This window comes from Vicugna pacos, unplaced genomic scaffold (assembly GCF_048564905.1).
Source record: "Vicugna pacos unplaced genomic scaffold, VicPac4 scaffold_6, whole genome shotgun sequence".
Lineage (NCBI taxonomy): Eukaryota > Metazoa > Chordata > Mammalia > Artiodactyla > Camelidae > Vicugna > Vicugna pacos.
In genome coordinates, this window is record NW_027328727.1 from 60,001 (window position 1) to 80,966 (window position 20,966).

At 50.6% G+C, this 20,966-nt stretch overlaps 1 non-coding gene across 1 annotated transcript; it reads right to left on the reverse strand.

Moving 5' to 3' along the window:
* Window positions 1-9,103: 9,103 nt before the first annotated feature.
* LOC140692492 (U6 spliceosomal RNA) lies at window positions 9,104-9,210 on the reverse strand. The gene has a single exon (XR_012068062.1). It is a non-coding gene; the product is annotated as a U6 spliceosomal RNA (small nuclear RNA).
* Window positions 9,211-20,966: the final 11,756 nt, after the last annotated feature.

Sequence of the window (20,966 nt, forward strand, 5' to 3'; positions counted from 1 at the left end):
CCCCCCCGCCCACGAGGTCGACCAGCCGTCGCGGCCCCAGTGGATCCCCCCCCCTAAGGTCGACCAGCCGTCGCGGCCCTCTCGCCCTCTCGCCCTCTCGCCCTCTCGCCCTCTCGCCCTCTCGCTCCCTGTGTCCTTACGGGATCCCCGAGTGGATCCCCCCCGCGAGGTCGACCAGCCGTCGTGGCTCTCTCTCTGTGTCTCTCATCGCGTCCCGAGTGGATCTCTGAGTGAATCCCCCCCCCACGAGGTCGACCAGCCGTCGCGGCCCTCTGTCTGTCTCGCCGCGGCCCGAGGGGATCTCCGAGTGGATCCCCTCCCCCCACGAGGTCGACCAGCCGCCGCGGCCCTCTGTCTGTCTCGCCGCGGCCCGAGGGGATCTCCGAGTGGATCCCCTCCCCCACGAGGTCGACCAGCCGCCGCGGCCCTCTGTCTCGTCGCGGCCCGAGCGGATCTCCGAGTGGATCCCCCCCCCACGAGGTCGACCAGCCGCCGCGGACCCAGTGGACCCCCCCCCCCCCGCCCACGAGGTCGACCAGCCGTCGCGGCCCTCTGTCTGATGGCGGCCCGAGCGTATCTCTGATTGGATCCCCTCCCCCCACGAGGTCGACCAGCCGTCGCGGCCCTCTGTCTGATGGCGGCCCGAGTGGATCTCCCAGTGGATCCCCCCCCCCACAACGCGTTCGACCAGCTGTCGCGGCCCTCTCAGCTGCCCGTGGCCCGAGGGATTGTACTCCGTGTGCCTATGCGGCTTACCTGGCCTCCTGTGGCCCCAAGGATCTCTAGTTGACCGGGCGTCCTTGGTTATTGGATGATCTGGGTTGCTTCACGTCATGTAGGGATTTTTAGTTTGCATGCTTGGCTTAAGTATGTGTGTCTTTGTCTGTCTTTGTCTGTCTGTCTCTCTCTCTCTCTCTCTCTCTCTCTCTCTCTCTCTCTCTCTCTGTATGCGGTGTCTGTACGCATGCGCGTCCGTGTCTATGGACTTTTCTTTCTTCGGGCGGGTAGGCGTCATTTGGCTTATTTGATTTTTTTTTTTTAAACTTTTCTTCCCCGTGTTCCACGGTACCATCGTGTTTATCTATTCTACATGTGGAGATCCCAGTCCCGTCCCACCGCCCTTACCCCTGACAACCTCAAGTTTGTAATCTGTCGGTCTGTTTCTGTTTTGTTAGTTCGTTCGTTCGTTCGTTCGTTCGTTCGTTCGTTTTTCTTTTGGAAATCTGTTCACCTAGGACTATAACTGTTTGTACGAAACAGATAGTAATAGAATCTCAAGCCCATCCTACCGAGAACAAAACGTTTCAAAGAGAAAGAAAGGAAGGAGAAGGGGGAAAAATAAAAGTCTCTATATTTTCTTGCTTCCCTCTGTCACTCCTGATGGTTTAGATGTCTTCTTTTACAATTTTGTGTTTATTCTGTTTGGAATGAACGGGAGTGATCACCTTTCCGGGGATGAGTGTCTCATGTTTGTACCGTCCTGCTTCTTCTCTATTTAGAGTAGACCTGTGGATGTTTCTTTTCGCATGGGTTGAGTGTTGCAAAACTCTTTTAGTTTTTGCTTGTCTGTGAAGTTCTTTACCTCTCCTTCTATTCTAAAGGATAGCTTTGCTGGATAGAGTATCCTAGGCTGCATTGTTTTGTTTTGTTTTGTTTTGTTTTGTGTTTCATTCAGGAATTTCAATAGATCTTGCCACTCCCTTCTGGCCTGACGTGTTTGTGGAGAGAAATCCGCTGAGAGCCTTATGGGGGTTCCCTTGGAACTCACTCTTTGTTTTTCTCTTGCCTAAAGGCATTTAGGATCATTGCTTTCTCCTTGACTCTGACCATCTGGATTAGGATAGGTCTCGGTGTGGGTCTGTTTGAGTTCTCCCTGTTTGGCACCCTCTGAGCCTCCTGGACTTGGATATCGGATTCCTTCTTTAGAGCTGGGAAATTTTCAGTCATGCTTTCTTCAAATACCTTTTCGACCCCCTTGCTTCTTCCTTCCCCTTCTGGAACCCCTATTGTGCGTAGATGGGCACGCTTTCGATGGTCCCGTAGGTCCCTGAGATTGTTTTCGTTGTTCTTTATTTGTTTTTCTCTCAGCTGTTCTGATTGGGTTCTTTCTGTTGTCCTGTCTTCTGGGCCACTTATTCGCTCCTCGGTGTGATCTAGCCTCCTTTGGACAGCCTTTAGACCACTTCTCATGTCAGCCAGTGAGCTGACCAGTTCTCCTTGACTCTTCTTTAGAGCTTCGATTTCGTTTTTGACGTACAGTATACATCTAAACACTATCACTTGGAGGTCCTTCGGTACTTGGATCTCTCCTTTTTTGAAATCTTGATCTAGCAGGCCATCCGTGTCTATTTTGTGGATCGTGCTTTCAGGGAATTTCTCTGGCTCTTTTCATTGGGAGTGGTTCCTCTGCTTCCTCATGCTGCTCCTATCTCTCTGGCACTGTGGCTTAAGGAGTATCAGTTATCTATTGTGGTCCTTAAGGAGTTTAGGTATTTATCTAAAGCCTATACAGGAATAAAACTTTAAAAGGGGGGGAGAGGGAGAGGGAGAGGGGAGAGAGAGAGAGAGAGAGAGAGAGAGAGAGAGAGAGAGAGGGAGGGAGAGGGAGAGGGAGATAGAGGGAGACGGAGAGGGGGATAGGGGGAGAGAGAGAGACAGAGACAGAGACGGTGGGAGGGGGAGGGGGGTGGGGGAGCCGGATTTTAAAAGAATGGAGGAAAAAAAGGTTTGAAAAGAGTGTACAAGCAATAATAGAAGAGCAAGTGGAAGCAGAAGAGCGATCGAGGTGAGACGTCTTCTAAAAGCCTTTAAAAAATAGAAAAGATCAGAAAATAAAACACAATTGTTTCAAAAGTAAATTTTTAAAAGGTAATCGGAAATAGAACAGACTTTAACAAGAGATAAAACACAGGATTTGAAAAGGAGGGAGAAAGAAAAGGTTTGAAGACACTGTGTAATCAATAATAGAAGAGTAAGTGGAAGCAGAAGAGCGATCGAGTTGAGACGTCTTTTAATAACCTTAATAAAAAGGAGAAAAAAGATCGAGAAACGATATCTGAAACCTGTAAATAATCAATAACAGGAGATCTAAACCAAGAGAAGAGAAAAAGGAAAGGGGGTGGATGTTTAAAAATAATAATAATAAAAAGATTTTCAAGGAAACATTTAAAAGGGATTAAAACCGTCGACGTAGACGACTGTTCAAAAGTCAAGGTTAAAAAGGTAACAGAAGGTAAAACCGATAGAAGAGAGATTAAAAAAGAGAAAGGAAAAGGAAAAAAAAAAGGGGGGGGGGGGGACGTGTTCCCGGCACCGCGGTCGGATGCTGCGTTCCTCCCGGGAAGGAGGGTGGCTGGCTGGCCGCCCGCCCTCTCCCGGCCCCGGTCGTTCCGCTGCTCCGTGCGGCTGTGTGCTCCGACTCGGGTCGGCGGCGCTCCTCTCCGTAGGTGGGCTCGGGGAAGACCGTGGAACCGCCCCGCCCCTAGCTGCGTCCCAAAACTCGGCTCCTTCTTAGTCATGGTGGCGCGAGTTCTCTGAGGTACCGGGGCAGAAATATCCTATCTGCCTCGGGCTGTAAACGAATCTCAGTCCTGCCTAGAAGGCTGCGGAGCCCCAGGGTGCGGATTCGAGTCTCGGCCCCGCCCCCGCCCGCATGCTGCACGCCAGAGGCTATGGCGGCTGTGGCTGCGTCCCGCCTCTCTTCTCGCGAGAAGCGCCGGTGATGGCGCCGCGGATCTGAGGAGACGGAGGCTACGGCGCCCCTCCCCCCAGGGCACACCGGCCGTGTTGCTTTGCCTTTCTTTTCCCGTCATGTATGGGGGGGGGGCGGGTTGTTCTGCTCTGTATCCCCTCCCGGCCGCCGCCCCGGTCCTCCGCCCGGCTCGTGCGGCCTGTCCCGGCCCCTGGCTGCCGGCCTGCGACTCGGGCTGGGTGTCGCGGGGACCCTCTGTGCCCCTTTCACTTGGATCGGTCGGTCAAGGGGTGCTCTGGGTAGATCTGAGGCTCGGGGGCGCCCCCTCCGTCCCGTCGGCCTCTCCGTTGGAGAGGGGCAGTTTTGGCGAACGAGCCCTATTCCTCCTCTGCCGCTCCCTCCCCGCGGGACCGGTCCCTCCCGCACTGTTTTGCTTTTTACTCTTTCTTTTCTCCTTTTCTCCTACCAGATTTTGGGCGTCTTTGTCTTTCGAAGAGGGCGGTGTTCTGTCGGAGTTCCGCAGGTGCTCTGATTGGCCGAGTGGGTCCGTCGATGTGAGTTTTGGTGTATTTGTGGGAGAGGGTGAGCTACGAGTGTCCTTCTACTCCGCCGTCTTGCTTCTCCGCGGGTTATTTTTGAAGAGTAGGTGCTGGGGATTGAACCCTGGGCCTTTATTTTTTGCATGCTAAGCACGGGCTGTACTGCTGGATCTCTAGGCCCTCCCCACCGCAACACCCCCCCCCCTTTCCCACCGCCTCCATAGTACTCGATGAATCTCCTGACTAGATATCTATGCTTCCTTGGAATGGGGCCGTCCGTTTCTTCATCGGATGGATGGACGTCTGTGGATTCGTCTCGTTTCTCTCCACTGCGGTGGGTGGCATCGGGGCGTGGGGTGGGGTTGAGTGGCGTGGGCTGGGAACTGTTCTTCACGTGTAGAGGTGGAGCGGAGCGATGAGGATGGTGACTTTTTCCCCCGAGTGCTCACGCCGGGTGATGGAGGCCTGTGGTCTCACTTGGAAGAGGACTCGGGTGACTGGAACAGAGCCCGTGTGGGGTCGTTGTGGAGGGAGGAACTCCACCCCCCCAGCCCCAGCCCCAGCCCCAGCCCCGGCACTTGTACCTCATCGAGGGACGGTCGGCCGTAAACAAATGAAAGCTGTCAGAGGTGGAGGTGGGGGTGGGGGTGGGGGTGAAGGGGTGGGTGGGTGTGTGTGTGTGTGTGTGTGTGTGTGTGTGTGTGTGTGTGTCCCCGTTCCCCGTACCACAGTCCCTGGTCGAGGCCCCCCGAGCGGAGAAACGCACGCCAGGCCGTCCGTGCTCCTGGTTGTCCGGCCGCGTGTCCCCGCCGCCCAGAGATCCCGAACCGTCCCGCTCGCTCCCCTGCCGGGTGCCGTGTGCCACCTGCCTGTCGGCCGGGCGCTATTTTAGACACTGCGAAGAAGTCGGCCGGACGGCCGGGCCGGGCCGGGCCGGGCCGGGCCGAGCCGAGCCGAGCCGAGCCGAGCACGTCCAGGCCGAGGTGGGTGGTGCTGGGTTCGGAGGAGTGGGGTACAAGCGGGAGGCGGGCGTCGATGGAGGGGAGGGGGAGGAGGAGGGGGAGCAGGGATGACGATGGGCTGGGGGGCTTGGCGTGTGGGGTGGGGGTGGGAGGGATGGTAGCCATCCTATGACTTTCTCTCCCCACCCCGCCTTTGGCAAGTCTGTTAGAGTGACGAGGTTGTGCTGGTTTCTGGCTGGTGCACACCATAGTGATTGTGTTCTTCTTTTTCCTGGTCTTTTTCAGGAACCCTCGTCCCGAGGGACTGAATCTAGTGCCCTGTGCTGCGCGGTACGACCTAGGGGTCGAATCTGCCAGGAGAGGTCTTACAAGGATCTGGAGGATCCTGGAAAACTGCTACCATCCGGAATCCTACATGGATATTCAAGATCTTGCGGATGGATGGACGGACGGAAGACGGATCGAATGGAGGCCCCGCCCCATCCCCTGGACCCCTTGGCCCAGGAGGATCGTGATGGGTCTGGAAAGGACTCTTCCGACGAGGGTCTCGGGATGGACTTTCTCGGTCCGCGGAAGGTGTTTCTGCACAAAGAGGAAGAGAGGGGCGTTCTCGGCAGGAGAGCCCGAACCGCCTCCTTTCAGGGATCCGCTCCAGTCTGGGTCGGGGTCGGGGTCAGAACGCGACCACCGACGGCTCCCCTCCCTCGTCTTGGCTCTCCAACTTGGGAAACCCTCCTCCCTGCCCCCTCACCCATCTTCTCGTCAGCCTGCCTCCAGCTTCCCCGTGCCAACTACCTCTCTCATGCTGCCGGACTTTCCTCCCCCTTGGGCCGCCAGGAAGCTCTCCCACTCCTCCACGTGCTTTGGCTTGGAATCCCTGACAAACACAAGCGGTGCTGGAGGGCGGGGCCGGGGGCGGTGGCAGAAGGACTCCCTTCATCTTATGGGAGCGACTTTTATCTCCATAGGTGGCGATTGAGAAAACACATAAAATCACTCAGAAGAATACCCATGTGTAGTCTCCCGGACCTAGATCCGTGTCTGTCTGTCTGTCTGTCTCTCTCTGTCTCTCTCTCCATTTCGCTATTCTGTGTGTGTGTGTGTGTGTGTGTGTGTGTGTGTGTGTGTGTGTGTGTGTGTGTGTGTGTGTTTGTGTGTGTGTGTGTGTGTGCCTTTCTGTCTGTCTCCCTTGTCTCTCTTTCCTCTCCTCTCCCCTCCTCTCCTCTTCCCTGTTCTCCCCTCCCTTCCCCCCTCACCCCTCCGCTCCTCTCTTCTCCCCTCTCCTCCACTCCTCTCCTCTCCCCTCGCCTCCTCTCGCTTCCCCTTCCCTCCCCTCTTTTCCCTCCTCTCCTTTCCTGTCCTCTCCCCTTTTATCCCTCCTCTCCTCTGCGCTCTCTCTCTCTCTCTCTCTCTCTCTCTCTCCCCCCCTTCCCTTCCCTCCCTCCTCCCTACCCCCCAACCCCTACCTTCACAGGGCCTCATAGATTGCAATCGGTTTCCATGAAATGTGATGAAGAGGGAATGAAGTTTAGAATGATATCCCCATGCCATCGAAACCTTCTTCCCCAGGGATAGCGAGTTATTTGTGGTTGTGTTTGTTTTTGTTTTTCTTGTTGTTGTTTTGGGGTGCAACGAGGGCACAGGAGGCGTTGGGAGTGAGGGTGATGTTTCTCTTTCTGTCTGTCTCCTCCTTAGGAAGGATTTTAAGAGGAGGGAGGACTCACAGAAATCTACCATCTCGTCTCGTACTGCAGCTGTGTTTGAGCTTCCTATACGATCTGGGCGGAACACTCCCCACCCTCACCTCAAGCCGCCATCGCCGCCCCCTCAGCCCCCAGCACCCCCGTCCAGTCCCGCGCTTGGGGCGGTGGTTGGGCATGGGGGGATGTTGGCGGGGTGGTCGTTGGTGGGGGTTGGGGTGGTGGAGGAAACCGGAAAACAGACCACTGTGGCACGTGGCTGACTGGGGCTTCAGGGTGAAGGAGGATGAATAAAATGGCCGGAATTAGGCTAACGGATTGCTTCGTTTTGGGGCGGGGGGGGGAGAGGAGGGGAGGATCATTAGGTCATTCATTCATTCATTCATTTGCTTGGGGGGGGGTGTCATTCGGTTTCTTATGCTCGCCCTTAAAACGGTCGACTCTTCTGACTGACCGGTTGCTGCTCACGGTTCCAGGCCCGTTGTTGAAACTGGAAGCTATCGATCTTACTGTTTCTACTGTATTTCAGTCATTGCAAGTCATCATCGTGCTGGGTCTCTGAGTCCTTCTCCGAGGAGAAGGTCGGTCACGGGACTACTGACCTGACAAAATAGCCTGAGTGACCAAGAAGGCCACACCTTGAGTGCTTATGAGATAATGAGATCTAACCGCCAGCCTCTATAGAATGGGTCACCTGGGAGGCATCGTGACACCATGCTGAGTCTTCTGATGAGAAAACGATTCTGTGGATGGTGATCGATGCTTGATTGTTTGAGCTATGGCTCTAGAACCACCCCACCCACTCCATCCCCAAGGTGGGTACACAGTTTTGAAGACGCTAGCCTGCTGTGAATCCCCTTTGCCCGGCAGAGCGATAAAATGACCTCTTTTCTTCTAAGCTCCAAGACCTTGTCTCTGGATTCTTGGGCTCATCGGGGACGGGGGCCGATCTTTCGGCAACAAGCGTGCTTCAGAAACAACGGATGCCCGAGAAGGACACTCTGCCTCTCCCTCTTCTTCCGGGCCTGAAATGGGGAGGAAAAAATATCGCTTCCCCTGGAAGCCGGAGTCCAGAGCCCGCCATCCGGAGGGACTTCTGGCTTGGCCTTCTCCTGGGGTGGGGGGAGGGCACGCCACCGCACGTGTTCTTTGTCAACTCCCCGTTTCTCTCTTCTCGAGTTATCTCTTTGGGAAGGCTCCCACACTGGATGAAAACAGACAGACAGACAGGCTGGTATCTCTCCCTACCCCACCCTTCGCCCCCCAAATGACTGATCTTCTGTCCCATCAAAATCACCACTTGTTTTCCAACGTGGCTTTCTTGGATCCTGGAGGACTGACATCAACTTAGAGCCAAGATGGGCACAGAACTGAAGGACCTTCTCGGCTGGCCTAAGAAGTCTGTCATCGTGATGTGGGAGGTATTCTTCGAGGGACCTATCTGACTAAGTGCTTGACGGCCTTTTGGACTTTGAACCAACTTGGAGATAGGAACTAGGATGAGAGGGCCCCCGAAATAGCTCAGCAAACTCTTCTCCACCCTTAGAAGAGAGACAGACAGATAGACAGACAGACAGAGAAAGAGAGAGAGAGAGAGAGAGAGACAGACAGACAGACAGACAGACAGACAGACAGTGTGTGTGTGTGTGTGTGTGTGTGTGTGTGTCTGTCTGTCTGCCTGCCTGTCTGTCTGTCTGACGGTCTGTCGGTCTGTCTGCCTGCTTATTGTAGGAACTCTCTGTCAATGGAAGTATAGTTGACTTACAATGTTGTGTTCATTTATGACGTACGGCATAGTGATTCACTTATTCACACACACACACACACACACACACACACACACACACACACACACGTATACTTTTTCAGGATAGGTTATTACAAGCTATTGAACATAGTTCCCTGTGCTAGACAGTAGGACCTACTTGTGTACCAGGTTTGTATAGGGTGGTTTATATCTGCTAATCCCAAACTCCTGATTTATCCCTCCGCCTTACCCCGTTCCTCCACCCTACCCTGTCCCCTGTGTTAACCATCGGTTTCTTTTCCATGTCTGCGAGTCCAGTCTGTTTCTGTTTTGTAAATAGGTTCCTTGGAGTCTTTTTAAAATGGAGTTATTTATGTATGGATGGGTGTCTTGACTTACTTTCAGATCCCACCTAGAAGTGATGGCATAGGATATCTGTCTTTCCCTGGGTGACTGACTTCACTAAAACTATGGAACGCTTCACGCATGGGCGTGTGTCGTCCACGTTCAGGGGCCGTGCTGATCTTCTCTGGATGGTTCCCATGTTAGTCTATGTCCTGTGGCAGCAAGCGCTTTCCTTAGGGTTTTTGTCTCAACCTGAAAGCCAGCCCGGAGACTGAAGGTCTTCTAGTTGCGTCCACTATCTGCCTAGGACCCTCTCCACGAATGTTTCCCATTTTCTCTCACCCTTTTGCCTTGGCATCATTGAGTACGAAAACGCTCCGTCTCCTGAAGCCTTGCAGACTGAAGCTGGACAACGGGAGGTAAACGTCAGAGAAATGGCCACAACAGCTCCTGTGGAAACCATCCTCGGGCCTGTTTTCGGGGGAGCCGCTCAGAGAGTTGAGCCGAACACCCCAGGACATCATCAGAGGCATTTCAAACTGCTCGAGCCGTTTCGATGACCCCGATGTGTGGAAATCTCCTACCAGACTGACCCCCTACTCCCGGCCCTGAATCTGGTTTCTCATCTGCTCCGACGATTCACCTTCGTGCTGTACTTTGGTTGTCCACACAAGTGCCTCTTAGGCGATACCTGACTGCTTGCTCCCTAGGCCTAGCTTCAGAAGCCCATCGACACCACCGCCTCCTGAGACGAGATACTACAACGGCAACAGTTTCCTTGAACAGACCTGTTCTCAGAACTAAGAAACTGGGTCCATGAAACGCAGGCCCCCTAGGAAACCATTCCCTCCCTCCTGCCCCCAGACCGCACGCATGCACGGACGCACACGCACACGCACACGCACAGTCAACAGCCCAGCTTTTAATGTGTAAAACTTCCAGGGAAGTTACAGAATAGGGAAATGTTGGGGTCCAGAGTAGGCTGCCCCAAAATGTGCCCGATGGATTATGCTGAATGAAAGGGACTTCACAAGTGGCCAAGGGGGAGGGTATAGGTCAGTGGTAGAGTGTGTGCTTAGCAAGCAAGCACAAGGTCTTGGGTTAAATCCCCAGTACCTCCGGTCAAAAATAAATGCATAAAATCGAATTCCTCTCCCCGCCCGCCCCCCAAAGTATACACTGCTGTATGTCAACTCTGTCTCAATAAAACTGGAAGGAAAAAAAGGAAGGAAAAAAAAAAAAAGCATGATTTAACAAAAGAAAGAAACAAACAAAGAAAGAACTGCCCGAGGCAAGAGGAACACTCTGTCCCTCCTTTCTGCCTCCCTGGAAGCAGGGGAAAAAGAATTTTTTTTTTTTTTAAAGTCTCCCATCCCAGAGGAATCTATCAAGTCAGAGGTCTGCTTCCATGCCCTTCCATGATTCTCAAACGGTTTAGTGGGGTTTACCCAGGTTAGGAAAAGGAGGGGACTCCTTTGGCCTGAGACCAGGCGAGATTCTCCCCCTCCCTCCCGCCTCCCTCCGTGCAGTTGGGACGGGGTGGCCTAAGGGTGGGGAAATTGAAACCAAAAAACAAAAGCCGTTCAACGGAGAGGAGCCGGAGGCCAAGTCAAAGGCTCTGACCTGAGCACAGAGCTTTCTGCATTTGAATGAAGCGATTGAACGAGGCCCTGCCGAATGGATCCTCCTGACGTCCCCGCCCCCGCTTCCAGGAGACAGTCCAGTCGATTTAGGACCCGATTTGGGACCGATCGGTGGAGGAGGCCTGGGCGGCGGCGGCAGTGGCGGCGGCGGCGGCGGCGGCGGCGGCGGCGGAAGCAGCGGCGGGGGGCGGGGGGGGGTGCGCGGGCGGGGGCGGGACCAACGGTCGCTCCAGCTCTGCCTGCCTGCCTGCCTGCCTGCCTGCCTGCCTGCCTGCCTGCCTGCCTGCGGGGCTGAGGCCTGAGGGCCACGCTGGTTCCTGCCACTCAGGGAAACTTGTGCGGGTGTTGCCGAAAGATCGCCCCCCCCAACCCCGTCCCTGACGAGCCAAATAACCCAGAGACAGGGTCTTAGAGTTTAGAAGAAAAGAGGCAGCTTGATTGCTTTGCTGGGCAAAGGGGACTCACAGCAGGCTAGTAGTGCCTTCCAAACTGTGAACCCGTCTTGGGGTTGGGGTTTCATGCTTCTGTGGACGAACAGGTTGGAGCATGAAAGGGAATCACAACAGGCGGGAGCATAAAAGGTGCTCATGATCAACAAGGGTCTCTGATAAAACTTCCTCCTAAATCTGGATGAGTGTCTGGTAACATGGGACCTCCTGGTGGTCTAGTAGGTCATCAGCCCGTGACCTTCTTTCTCTGGTCAGACTCACCCGGCGGCACCAGCGCCACGGAGGAACTCGGGGTGGGGGGGTGGGAGGGGGCTGGTCGTTCTCCTGAGCTTATCCTCCCGTGACTCCCTTCCTGGGGAAAGACTCAGACGTCAAACATGATTGTCAATTTGAACGATCAGAGGAAGGTCCAATCAAACAGTTAGAATCGACAACTTTAGCTGCTTTGAACAGTGGGCCTGGGGCTGGGAGCGGTGTCTGGTCAGTCGAGTTTGCTGATCGTTCTAAAAGCAAGCAGTAAGCATAAAGCCCAAAATTGGCTTAGCCTAAGTGCGGCCACTTCATGATTCCTCCTTCACTGGGGGCCGAGGCGTGGGGGAGGGCGGGGGTGGGGGACACGACTGAGGTGGCGACGAACTTCTCCGTGAATGCTCGGAGCCGAACTGCTCTCTGGGCCTAGGTCCAAAAAAGGCCTGAGTCTCAGCTATGACAGGTTCTCTCTCTTTCTGGGCACATGGACTGACTCGCCCCGCATCCTCCCATCCTGTCAGACCCTTCGGACACGCACCTCCACCCGAGGAGTTCTTTGGCCTCGTCCAGAAAAAACAAACACACGCACGAACAAAACCAACCGAGCACACAGAAACCCTGATGATCTCCTTGGACCCCATTCACTTCGGAGAGTCCCTCTCGTAGAAATCCCCTCAGCTCGATGATTTCACCATAGCCGCCTCCCTTTCTCTGCCGCAGTGACCCCCACCCCCACCCCCACCCCTGCGTGGGCCCTGTCCCTCTACCTATCAAAAACCAAACCCCAGGAGAAAAGAAAATCAGAATGCTGCTTTGAGCCACTGGATCTGTGAAAGGAACCAAACAGAAAGCCGAAATAACCAAACCAGCCGAACACCAAAAGCGAACAGACAGATACCCCAGAAAGAAGGGCACGCTGACCCCGGCCCCTTTCCTTCCTGGAATCAGGACATAACATACATCTACACCCCCCCCCCCTCCCCGGCCAGGGCCTGTCTTTGCTCAACCCAATAGAAGAGCATTTATGTTTTGCCAGTTTTCTGGGTCCTTCTTTGTTTCATAAAACTGAGAAGAAATACGTGTGGAAGTTCTCTCCTATGAATTGAACAGACTGAAGATCCTTTAAATAACCAAATGAGGTGGAAGTGCCGAGAGTACCATACGGGAACACACCGAGACACATCATCATCAAATTGACCAAAATTAAGGGTAAGGAGAAAATATTAAAATGAGCGAGAGAAAAGCAACAAATAACATACAAGGGAACTCCCGTAAGGTTATCAGCTGATTTTTCAGCAGAAACTCTACAGGCCAGAAGTGGGTGGCACAACATATTTAAAGTGATGAAAGGGGAAAAGTGACAGCCAAGAATACTCTACTCAGCAAGGCTCTCGTTCAGATTTGAGGGAGAAATCAAAAGCTTCACAGATAAACGAAAGCTACAAGATTTCAGCACCATCAAGCCGGCTTTACAAGGAATGTTAAAGGATCGTCTCAAGTCATCAAACCCTAAGAAAAGAGAACAAAAACATGACAGAGAAAGGGAGGGAGGGAGGGGGGAGAGAGAGAGAAAGAGAGAGAGAGAGAGGGAGAGAGAGAGAGAGAGGAGACCTACAAAAGATGGCTTTCCCTGTTTAGGGTCTTCCGTTGTTCCTTATACATTTTGAAATTGTTTGTTCTAGTTCTGTGAGGAATGTCGTGAGTATTTTGACAGGGGTTGCACGGAACCTGCGGATTGCTTTGGGTAGTGTGGCCATTTTGATAGTATTGATTCTGCCAATGCAAGAGCACAAGACAGCTTTCCATTTCTTTGTGTCATTTCAGATTCTGGAGTATAGGTAACCTCCTCGATTAAGTTTATTTCTAGGCATTTTACTGTTTTTGACGCAATGGAAGTGTTTATCCCAGTTATAAAATTCTGGTTTTTAAAGTGGAGGAGGGGAAAAAAAAAAAAAAAAAAAAGGAAAGGAAAGGCCACAAATGGCAAAATATCCTTCTTTCTTACGGGTGAATTGTATTCCATTCCGTGTGTGTATATGTGTGTGTGTGTGTGTGTGTGTGTGTGTGTGTGTGTGTGTGTCCCCTCTTCTTTATCTATTCAAATATTGATGTGCACTTAGGATGCTTCCGTATCTTGGCCATTATAAATGATGTTGCTGTTAATAGCAGGGTGTGTGTATCTTTTTGAATTCATCCTTATTTTGCGGTTGGCTTTATTCCTTTGATAACTAGGTAAGTTTAAAAAGCTAAAGCGCTAAACCTTCCTGGAAACAATGAACAGTACGTATATGTAAATTAAAAAATATGTGTGCAGTAAAAAATTAAAAAATAAATAAATGAATAAAAAAGAAAGAAAGACAAGGAAATTAGCTATCAAGCCATGAAAGACATGGAAGAAACTTAGAAGACATCTTACTAAATTAAAGAAACCGGTCTGAAAATGTTACCAACTGGACAATTCCAACCAAAGGACATCCTGGAAAAGGCAAAGCTCTAGAAACAATAAAAAGATCGTGGTATCCAGGGGTTTGGGGAGAGGGAGGGAAGGAGGAATGAACAGATACAGCGTGTGGGATTTTTTTAAGGCGATGAAATTATTCCGTCGGATACCATAGTGGTGGCTACATGTCATTATGCATTTGTCAAAACCCATAGAACGTACGACATCAAGAGTGAACCGTCATGTAAACTATGGACTTTGATTGATAATAGCGTGTCCATGTCGGACCATCAGTTTGACCAAATAGGCCACACTGATGAGGGATGTTGAGGGGAGGGGAGGATATATGTGTGGGTGGGGAGGGCTGTGTGAGAACTCTCTGTATTTTCTGCTCAATTCTGCTGTGAGCCTGAAACTGCTCTAGGAAATAAAGTCTATTAATCAAAAAACAAAAACAAGAACAAACACAACGAAACAAAACAAAACAGCCAAATGAGGTGAACCAGGATTCAGTCATCCAAAATGGAGCTGGACGGCCAGTGGGAGGAACTTGGTTACAGACATAGTCTTGTTTCGGGGAGGGGCACGTTGTCCCCTCCCTCTACACATCTTGAGTCCTCTGGGCTGGACTGATCCAAAAATGGACCCCAGACGGATCGTTGAGCAGGAGCGACAGGGAACCTCCTGTCTTTCATTCAAGCACTCATGTGTCCCCGAAGCAGGCAGCTTTTCTCCGTTTTAGGACAAGAAATCAGCCCTTTGTGCGAAATGGACCGGGCTGAGAGACTTTGGTTTTGGGTGACCCGTCTGTGAAGAATCGAGACGGAGTTTGGGTTTTGGGGGGGAAGCCCCTGAAAGAAGTCACGAGGTTGGTTGGTTTTCTCTAGGCTTCCGGGGCCTGAAGGCTCTCAGTGGGAGATCAGGGTGATTTCCTAAGTCCAGATGCAGGGAGGGCACCCTCCACGGAAGTGATTGATTTCCCGCTTTCAGGGAGACAGAAAGAAGAGTCTGAGGGTCCGGTCCCTCTTGCGTCTGCTGGCCGGCCCCTCGGCTTCTTCGGTCACTCTCATTTCTAACCTATCCGTGTGCCACGGAGGCACATACATGTTTGGGGTGGCCTCCCCTGGGTCCCGACACCGGCATCCATGGGGGGAGGGGGGGCATGAGTGGTCAGAACTGTATCAAGCTCAAGGGCGCCACCAACCGGTTTCAAAAACAAATCTGCCAGCAGCTGCTAGCTGCAGCCTTGTCGTTTCAAAGTTCCCGCCTTGCTCTTGTGGTGTTTTCTTTCGTTTCCCCTTCTCCACTTGCCCCGTGGGGTAGTCTGGTGACACACACTTCCAGTGCTTCTTTCTTGCATCTGTGTCTCCTGGGCTGCAGTCCTAAGAACCCCCCCATCCCCCCCCGGCCCCCCCCCCAATAAGCTCGTTTCTTTACCCTCCACCAGGTCTCCTGGCTTGGGAATCTCGGTTCACACCATGTGTCTCGTGTCCTCTCTGAATTCATGGGCCCAGCCATCCACCCTAAGGAGACGGAGGGAGGGAAGGAAGGCTTTGACCTGGCGACCTTCCTTGCCGGCATCCTCCGGATTTCGGACCCTTCAGTGTGCCACCCGCCACCCGCCATACCACCCTCACCCTGAGGCCTAGCCCTCGGGGCTCCGTCCACGCGGAAACCTGAACGCGGACGGACGGACCTGGATGGCGGGCGGGGTGGGGGTGGGGGGTGGAGGGGCTTGCTTCATCACCGCCGGAACCGTGGAGGCGACCGAGACAGACGCGTCCTTCAAGAGGTGAAGGGACACGTAGCCCGGGCTAGGTCCGTGCCACGGCATGTGATTTGGCTCTAAAAAGGAAACCAGGGGCCCGTGGAGCCGAGAGACCTGTGGGAGACAGGCGGGGCAGTTTCTGCGTGCACATGACTCCCTGAAAGGAGCCAATCTGAAAAGGTGGCATCCTGTAGGGTACCGGCTCTGGATGACGTTCATTCTCAAAAGGGCAAAAGCCCAGAGAGGGTGAAAAGATGAGTGGGGTTGTGTGTGTGCGGGGGTGAAGGTTGTGTCTCTCTCTCTCTCTCTCTCTCTCTCTGTGTGTGTGTGTGTGTGTGTGTGTGTGTGTGTTGTGGCGGGGGGGGTTGTTGATGAATAGGTGGAGCACAGGGGACTTTTAAGCAGCGAAACCCTCCGGTAGGTAGGCCCACGATGGGATGAAAACCAACGTGTTGGGTATGGTATTGCCTAAGATGGGGTGAACCGAAAGAACCCCCTGCGGTGTATGTTCCTGAATGCGGGGGACCCACTTGGCAGGTGAACTTAGGGAGTTTGCCGGGGAGACAAGGGGTTTCCATGTGGAGGGGGGCAGCGTTCTGCAGGGACCTCAGATGAGAGAGTGTGGCCCTTCTTGGAGCTTGCAGGAATCTGTGTAATTACGTGATTACCAAAGGCAGATGGTTTAGATGAGTGGGCCAGCAGGAAGTGGTCTTGGTGAACAGATGTCTGCCAGCCAGGGTCAGTGGTAGAGGCTCGTTGATAACTTCAGAGATACACAATTTAATAACTCTGAACATTTACTAGGATTGTATAGTGATTCTGGGATGTACGGGTGTTAACTGACAGAAAGTATTTAGTATGAACAAGGTTTCCACTTACTCCATTTAAAATAGTTTAAATGACCTCAGCATGTTTAAATACAGGTTTTTAATTTTATGGACCAACATTGAGTTTTTAAAAGCCTTTTTTTAATCAAATAGATTAAAATCTGTTAAAATAATAGGGTGAATTGAAAGATAGAACTAACTCAAAAACAGTTTACACAACAGGATTAAAAGGAGAGGTTTGGTGGGTGCCGTGGTGTCAGGAAGTTGTTAGAGGGTTGTGTTAGAGGAGGTGTGCTGTCAGTCTGGGATCAGGACTTGGAGGAAGTGAGGCTGTGGATTAGCAGAGAGAAGGGATGACAGCACAGGGACAGGGAGCCACGGGAAGGCAGGCAGAGCACGCCCACGCATGATTTTATCCTCTTTCCGTGACTTCTTGTTGCGCACTCACCACGTCTGTATTTTTGTCAGCTGGTGTGGGGTTTGTGATCATCAGTGGTTGTCATTTTTAAGTCTCTGCTTTCAGACTTCTCGGTGGACTTGACCTCATCACTATATTCAAATACCAATTTTATTTGGATACACATTGTGCTAGAGGGTAAGGTATTTTAGTATTAAAATGTCAACCATTTCTGGAGAACGTTCTGTTGTTATGAATGATCTTGTAGCAGACTAATTGCTTTAGGGTATACCTTACTCCCATAATACTAGTTTCATAATAGAGGCTTTTTATTCCTAGACTTAATTGTATCAAGTATAAATATTTATGATATATTAAAAATGTAACAGTAAAGTTTTATCGGTTAACTTTTGTCAGTGAGGGTTGGGGATATTTGAAAATTGCACTTAAGTGTCGGATAGGATTCTTTGGATTTGTTACTGATTCTATAAGAGGAATTCAAAGCTTTGAATGTCTAATTTCCTAAATAATTTCTGAGATTTCTGAAATAAATGCATCTTTGCTTTATGCAAACAAAATATATTTAATTAATCATAGTGCAATTTTATGCACGTTTTTCTTAGTTGAAGTTATTTACATGCTGGTCTACCCGAGAAAAAGCCTCACCCTGTGTGCAAGAGATAAAATTAATCAAACCTCTATGGAAAGCAAGAAAAAACTTACCACTAAAGTATTCTTTCACTTGGAACTTGGATATTTAATCACTTCAGCCACGAGCTTTGTTAAGAATTAAATTGAACCAGATAATTCTTCTAATAAATTCAAAGCAATGTGTCCTCTTAATCAGATTGCTTGTAGCATTGTTGTCCTGAATTTGTTTTGACCTGGCCCTATTAGACGTGAAACACGCCACAGATCAAGTCCGTGTTGCGTAGTTGGACTTCCTGTCCCTGGTGAGAATGTACCTGAGGCCTGCTACGTGCTCATATAATTGGGTCAAGCGTCATTTAGCACTGTGCAAAAAGCGTATCTTTTGTCCCAGAATCCAGCCAGCTAGGACCTGAATCAGTAGAAATTGGCTGTCTGAGGATTGCATATTTGACTGGCGGGCTGTGCATATACGAAGCACATTTGTCACTGGGGCTTTCTTTTTAAGACCAGCACTTCTCCCAGGACCCAGACCAGCCATATCAGCTTCAGCACGACCTGGGAATTTGTCAGAAATGCTAACTCTCTGAATCAGGATCCAGAAGCGGGTGGTTTCGCAAGTCTTCCAAGTGAAGGTGAAACTGACTTCCACTGAAGACTGAGAGCCCGTCTTTGAGTTATTGCCCTGACAGAAATCAGCGTGGTTTTTGGGGTATCAAAATAACCACTGAGCATCTTCAGCTGTTTGTTCTGTCCATTTCTGTTGGTGATTTGAGTATGCTGTTGTCCTTTATCCATAACCCCCCCCACACATATTTGAATCCCCGCAGCATGTCAGGTACTGGCCCATAGTAAATGGATACGTACAGCAGGGTCCCTCTGCCGGTGCACTGCTGAAGACTCCCTGTGCTCCCGGATGTCAATCCCAGGTACCCTCGAGGAAGCGAGGCTGGGCCAGGGGTTCTCCAAGTTAGCTGCTTTCAACTCTGAGTAGCTTCCTCCATTTCTTCTAGAGTGCCTTACAAATATCATTTCCTATGTGCTTAGTGACATGAAAAAGGTTGGAAAGAACTAATACAGAGTACAGACTTCGAGTCAGACTGAGTTCCCATGTGGTTCCTCTGTGTGCAGGCCTTGGCATAGCGCCTGCTCCGTGTGCTCACAGAGGAGGAGCACCTTCCTGGCGTGCGCAGAGGAGTTCACGCGTGATCAATACGAAGGTGGAAAAGCTGTGGAATGATTACAGTTTGACCATCTCCTGGCCGCCTAGCACATGCCGGACACTGTAGTTCATCCTTTACATATACCATCTTGTGGAATCCTTAAAACAGTCCTGAGAGACAGGTGTTATTTATTATTTACGTCTCATTTACTGCTGAGCGAAGCTGTGTTAGACCATAAATTTGTAATCGGCTAGGTCAGCACTGTTCTCTTGCTTCCTCCAGCAATCCTTGTGGCCTTAGAACAGAAGTGGAGAGGACACAAGGTAAAATTTATCCAGGTTTAGGAACCGGCCAAGCAGATGTGCTGTTATTCAGTCCTTTCTGTGTTCCTTATTCCATTTACTCTCACAACAACCCTGTGAGATAGATACCCTCTGTTTGTAGAGTTTCATGACTTCTACAGGCAGCAGGGGTAGTTCCTGATCAGACCTGAGTCAGAACCCAGATGTGTTTTGTTCCAGGCCGTGTGCTGTCCCCGGTGCTCCCAAAGGGAGAACAGACAGGCACGCTGTTTAGAAGATGGGCGTGTGTGACCGGCCAGATACACCCAGGTGGGAACAGTTTAGAGTGGAGGTTTTCGGTTCCATGTTCCATCACCAGGGCTTCCATCACATTGTCATTAAGAAGGGAACAACAGTAATGCTGGCTAAAACTTTGTAAAGAAATAAGAATATACATGAAATGCTATGTAATTTGTGAAGTGCTAAACCAATGGTAGTTAATACATTTTAAAACATTGATAAATGAGTTAGTCTATAATCATTTGCATGTTTTCTCGGTGTATTTATAAACCTGTTAACTTATAGACACAAACCTTAATTAGTTTAGTTGGTTACATTTTTGGCTTTTCTTTCAAAGAAAACTTGGTTTTGCCTGAATGTTCACATTAGCTGTATCCTAGGAAAGTAACTGAATGTAGCAAAAGTAGTTTCTTATAAAACAAGTCTAATTTTCATCCCTGTTCTTGAGTTGCAGTTTTAAAGGTAGCCTTAGCTGTTACCATGTCTCTAGAATGACTTTTTTTAAAGTTTTATGCTATGACATTTCTGTTACATTCTCTCTTTTAAGTACTGTAATGTGCAATAAAGGTGTGAAGGGTCCCCCTCATCTCTCCGTGCCTTGCGTCGCATTTGGGAGACAAAGTCTAGGGAGCACAGTGAAGGATTAATATTTAAACCCAGGCTTGAGCAGGATGCACTTGCTTCATGAATCGTCAGGGGGCTAGCTGGTCAGATTTTCAGTTCAGTTATGTATTGTGTTAAGTTGATCGTCAGAATAAAACAGGTGACGTCAGCCCTCCCTTCCAACACAATTCTGGTAAAAGTAGCTTTAGTAATAATTGCTTTTCAAGCCTCAAATTATGAAAATGAGGCAAAAGGTAGAAGACTTCCACTTGAATTTTTCATTTAGAACTGTTGTCTTATCCACGACACCTTATGGATTACGTTCCATTATACTGACACTGTACCCAACATTTTACAAGGCAGGCTGAATTTTTGTTGTTAGTTCGTGCAGTGCTCTCAGGAGAGAGTGAAGATAAGGAGGTCTGAGGTGAAGGTTCCAGGTTATACCCTGGTAGTACGTTTCTCCAGATAATTTGGGTGTATAAGCTCCAGAATGGGTCAGACTTCTGACACGAGGGGATGTTTCCTCTGGAAGATTTATTAAACTGAAGAATCTTGAGGGGTCACAAGTGGTTTTCTTCCATGACCCACTGTGTCTTTATCACTCATCATGTTCTTGTAAATCTGTCTTGATTAATTTTTTCTTGTTTTTGCTTAAAAAAAAATTACTTGGCACCATCTTTTCAGTTACTTTACTTCTTTGTCAAGTGGGTTTTCATTTTATTAAAAAAAAAAAACCAAATAGCTATTTCGCACCTGTCCACGTGCATTTCTCTTTATAGTAAGAGACTGTAAGTTCCCACAGCTGTGGGGACCCAGAGAGTGGCTGTGTTTTAATCGTGCAATTTTGGGCTGCTCAGTCAGGAGAGGCGGAATCCTAACCAGATAAGGAACCGGAGGGATGTTTACTCAAGGGGGGGTCTCCACGATTAATGTTTTGGACCGGCAAGAATGCCAGCTTTCAAGAGGGAGCAATGCTTTTAAGTGAGGATACAGGTTCAGAGGAAAATGAGGTGTCACTGTTCAGGTGAAAAGGTGGTGAGGGCCACGTTGATGCGACCCCTGAGAGGTAGATTGCTTTTGACTTGGGAGCCTTAGAAGAGTCTTGTCCTTTTCCTTGGTGCTCTCCAGATCTGCCCAAGCCACCTGTCTTTGCCTCAGTGGCTGTGTAAGACTGTGTTTTACTTATCCATTTCACAAGTGTTCATAGAGCA